The sequence below is a fragment of the Scyliorhinus canicula genome, chromosome 16 (assembly GCF_902713615.1).
Source record: "Scyliorhinus canicula chromosome 16, sScyCan1.1, whole genome shotgun sequence".
NCBI classification, from domain to species: domain Eukaryota; kingdom Metazoa; phylum Chordata; class Chondrichthyes; order Carcharhiniformes; family Scyliorhinidae; genus Scyliorhinus; species Scyliorhinus canicula.
In genome coordinates this window covers 120,965,685-120,970,709 of record NC_052161.1, presented here as the reverse complement: position 1 = coordinate 120,970,709, position 5,025 = coordinate 120,965,685, and positions in this window count along the sequence as shown.

Sequence of the window (5,025 nt, the reverse complement as noted above, 5' to 3'; positions counted from 1 at the left end):
GAAAATCTGAATAAAACAGAAAATGTTGGAAAAACTCATCAGGTCTGGCAGTACCTGTGATCTGAGCCCTAAAGAAGACTCATACAGACTTGAAATGTTAATTCTGGAGTCACATGTAATGTCCTTTAGGGAAGGGTGGGCAAATTTCCTTCCCTAAAGGACATTAGTTAACCAGATGGGTTTTTATAAGGTTTCATGATCATTATTAGACTTTACATTCCAGATTTTTATTAAAATTAAATTTTACGATCTACCATGGTGGGTGGGTTTCAAACTCTGCTCGCCAGAGCAGTAGCCCAGGGTCTCGGGATTACTAGTCCAAAGACAGTACCAGTATGCCACCAACACCCCAACAAATGTCTCGATGTCTAGAGAGCTAATTAGATATCTATCTAATTATATCTCTCCCTTTCTCTCGCTCCAGTCTCACAATCAGGTTCCATTTAAATGTAATGGGCCAAAGCCCCAACATTTTCAGGAAACTAGTTTCACCAGTGATTGCACTCAACTCATTGCCACTAATAATTACTTGCAATTCTTTTTTAAAATAAATAATTTTATTATATTTTACATTTGTACCCTTTACAGGAGATGATTGAAACCGTTATTTACAATTGACATGTTTTTTATGTCTTTCCCTTTTTAGCCCCCCCCCCACCTCCCCCCCCCCCCCCCCCCCCCCCACCCCCACACACACACACACATCCGTCCCCTCCCTTTTCTGTTATTCAAGCTCCATCTTAGGCCCTTTCTTACGCTGTTGATGTTCTAATCTATTGTTTATCTTGTTTTTGTTCCTATGGCTTTGTGGGGGGCTCTCTAGCCCCCTCTTCAATCTTTCCCTGGATACTCTCCTGGTGTTTCCTTGGGTTCCTCCCTTGCTGCCCCGCCCCGTTTCTGCCTTCTTTGCGTGGCTCTGTGGTTCCTTTTGGTCACCCTGTGCCCCCTCCTTTCCTATCCTTTATTGACTTCAAACAGTTCTTGGAACAGGCTGATTAATGGCCCCCAAGCTTTGTGGAAACCTTTGTCTGACCCTAGGATGGTGTCCAGATGGAGAAATGCCGACAGGTCTGCCAGCCAGTCTGCAGCTGTGGGTGCTGCTGATGATCGCCTGTCAAGCAGGATTCTCCGGCGTGCGATTAAGGAAGCAAAAGCAAGGGCATCGGCCCTCTTCCCCATATGAAATTCTGGCTGGTCCAAAACCTCGAAGACTGCCACTTTCGGGCTCAGCTCCATGCTCACCCCCACAACCTTGGACGTTGCCTCGAACAAGGCTGTCCAAGCTGGAGGCAGTCCCAGAGCATATGGGCGTGGTTGGCCGGGCCTCCATGGCACCATTCACACTTGTCCTCCACCTCCTGTTCATTCGGATTCTGGTTAGGTGAACTCTGTGCACCACTTTAAACTGCGTGAGGCTTAGCAGGAGGAGATGGAGTTGTTTCGCTCCAGAGATGCCAGCCTACTTTCGTCCCCAGTTCATCTTCCCATTTCTGTCTTGCTCCATCTAGTGGGGCTCTCGCACTTTCTAAACGTCGGCCGTAAATATCCCCACAGTTCCCTTTCTCTACACTGTCCACATCCAGTAGCTCCTCCAACATTGTCTCTTGGGGTCCTAGGATATCTCGCTGTCTACTTGCGGGAAACATTTTTACTTATAAATATTGGAGCTCCTATCCTTTCGATAGTTCCAGTCTCTCCATCAGCTCTTCCAAGGGTGCAAATCTGTCCCCCGTGTAGAAGTCCCCAATCGCTAGTTTCCCCCAGTCCTGTCTCCAACTCTTAAATGTGGTGTCTAGCATGGCTGATGGGAATCTGTGGTTACCACACATGGGACTATAATGGACACCTCGGTTAAGCCTAAGTGTTGTCTCATCTGATTCTACGTTTTCAGCTTGCTACCACCACTGGGCTGGATGTGCGATTGCCGGCGGGGATGGGAGCGCCGTCATGGCAAGGGCTCAGAGGGCCATTCCTGTGCAGGAGCACTCCTCCATGCTCACCCATTCCATGCACGGTTCCCTTACCCATCCCCTCACCCTCTCAGCTGTGCCCGCCCAGTGATAGTGTTGCCTTTTTCTCCTGCTATAAATATGGCAGTCAATAATGCTGCCCTTCTTTCTTTGTATCCTGACATTATATTGCTCAGAGTCGCCAGGTATCAAATGATACCACCACAAGGTTCAACCGGCTTTCGATCAAAGAGCCAAACACCAGTTAGTTAGTTCAAGATCAATACTTTATTTACACACACAATTAATCATGCAACGTAGACACTACTAGTTAAACCACACCTATCAACTATGACAACCTGTACTTAACTTCAGGCACCCGCTTAGGTCAGAGGAACAGTGGCCTTTGTTCGGATCTGGATCTATCGGGTCTTTAGAAGTAACTGCTGCTCAGCTGGGCTCATCCGTCTGGTAGCGGACGTTGGACTTGAACTTGCTTCTGGTGGTACTGCGATTGGAAGTAGACATTGCCAGAGTGTCAGGTCCAAGAGAGACTGAACACATGGTGGTCTCTCTCTTTATCCTTGGGGGTTCTTTTGGGCGGTCCTTCAGTTTGGATGCCATTAATTGGGTGATCCCTAATCACTATGTTCGATTAAAGGGGCGGGTGCCTTGATGGCTGGGTGTGTCCTAAGGGGTCATTGACCCTGTTGTTTATGCTTCCTGAGTACAGGAAGTGGCGCTGAAATGTCTGGGATTGTATGGGTTGCTCAAGTATCAGTCCTTTGTCTTACAGAGATGGGCCATCAAAATGCTAATAGGTTGGGGAATTTGATACTGTCTAGATTCTTCGCTCACAAATATACATTCAGGCTCTGAGCCTGCCTGAACCTTACATTGGCCATTTTTCCCATTATGCTTTGCGACCGTCCATGTTTCTTATTGTAAGTGGCCATCCCAGATGGCTACAGTAGTATTGCAAGTTCAGAAGAACCAGGCAGCCTATGCTTCTTCTCCTCTGCAGTGTTGTCTTAGGGGTTCTTGGATACCCCCCCCCCCATACAAACATTATAATAATTTTATCTATTATGTGGAAAAAGGCCTTGGGGATGAAGATCAGTGTGGATCTAAACAGGAAGAGGAACCTTGGTAGTACGTTCATCTTGATCGTCTGCACCCTCCCTGCCAGGAAAAGCAGGAGTGCATCCCATTTCTGTAGGTCCTTTTAACTTCCTCCGCCAGACTGGTCAGATTCCACTTGTGGATCCATGTCCAGTCGTAGGCTATCTGCATCCCCAGGTAGCGGAATTTGTTTTGGGCTATTTTGAATGGTAGACCTTCCAGCTCTGTCCCTCCCCCTTTCGGGTCCACCGGGAGTACCTCACTTTTGAGTTTGTAACCAGAGAAGGCCGCAAAGTCTTCCAGGAGCTTCATGATTTCCATCAAGTCGTTCTGCGAGCCTGAAATGTAAAGGACCAGGACATCCACGTAGACTGAGACTCTGTGCTCTCTGCCTCCTCTTCAGATACTCTTCCAACCTCTCATGTCTCGCAGAGTGATTACCAGGGGTTCAATTGTCAAGCAAACAGGAGGGGGACGGGCGGCATCCCTGCCTGGTGCCTCTGTGCAACTGGAAGTATTCAGAGCTGGTGGTGTTGGTCCGAACGCTCACTTTGGGGGCGTTGTCCAGGAGTTTCACCCATGAGGTGAATCCCACCCCTAGCCCAAACCTCTCCAGTACCTCAATGAGGTATTTCCATTCGACTCTGTTGAACGCCTTTACTGTGCCCAGGGAGATGGTCACCTCTGGTGTTCTGTTCCCGGATGGTGTAAGTATCACATTCAGCAGTCGTCTGATGTTTGCAGTTAGCTGTCTGTCTTTGACAAAGTCCGTCTGGTCCTCCGTGGCCACTTCTGGTATGCAGTTCCCAGTCTCTTGACCAGGGCTTTCGTGAGTATTTTGACATCTACGTTAGCAACAAAATGGGTCTATATGATCCGCATTCTGTCAGGTGTTTCTCTTTTTTGGGTATCAGCGATATGGAGGCCTGTGTTAGCTTAGGAGGCAAATGCCCCTTGCTAGCGAGTCTGTGGACACCTCCTGTAGATGCAGGGCAAGAGCTGGTGCGAATTGTTTATCGAAGTCCCAGCACCTTTCGTGCCTGCATGGAGTTGATGCTCTCTATGACCGTACCCAGTCCTATTGGTGCTTGCAGCTCCCTCTGTCTATCATCCCCACCACTGGCATATCCAGTCCATTGAGCAACTGTTTCATCCCAAGTTCCCGTTGGGGCGCACGGAGGTATACAGTCCCCGGTAGAAGGCCTCAAGTGCTTGGTTAACCTTTTTTGATTTGTCTACCAGTCCACCTCTGCTGTCTTTTACCTGGGCTATCTCCCTGCTCACGACTGCCTGCTCTCAACTGGTGAGCCAGCAGGCAGCTAGCCTACTTCCATGTTCATAAAAGGTCCCCCATGTCTGGTGGAGTTGGCGCACTGCCTTCCTGGTGGATAGCAGGTTAAAGAAGTCCATTTGTAGCTTTTTCCTCTCTGTCAGAATCTCTATGGTTGGGCCCTTGGAGTATCTGTCGACCTCCAAGATGGAGTCGATCAGTTGTTGCCTAGCCGCGCTCTCTTCCCTGTCACTATGTGCCTTGCAGGCTATAATCTCTCCCCTAATCACCACCTTTGTCCAGGGGCACCCAACATGGTCGCCGACTGTGTGTGCGCCATGTGGGTGAGCCCCTGCACTCTGAAGTTTCCCTTTGTTCAGGCACCCTCCAAAGTGGCTTTTGCAGCATCGTCTTGTTCCCTCAACCACCACCTTACCTGCTGAAGCCAATCTGACATCCATCCCTTTCTTATCCTTGTATTCCCCTTGTAGTCCCCCTTCCCCCCTCTGATCCCCTCCCTACCCTCCCCTCCTATGTCCCTCCCTTCCTATCTCCACTCTTAAGTTCCCCATCCCTGCCCCTGTGGTTGCCCCCCCCCCTCCCCGCCCCAGATGCTCCCTCCCAGCCAGGAGTTGCGCTGCGGCCCCCTTGCTTTCGTGCTTCATAGTGCTACATTTCCCCGCT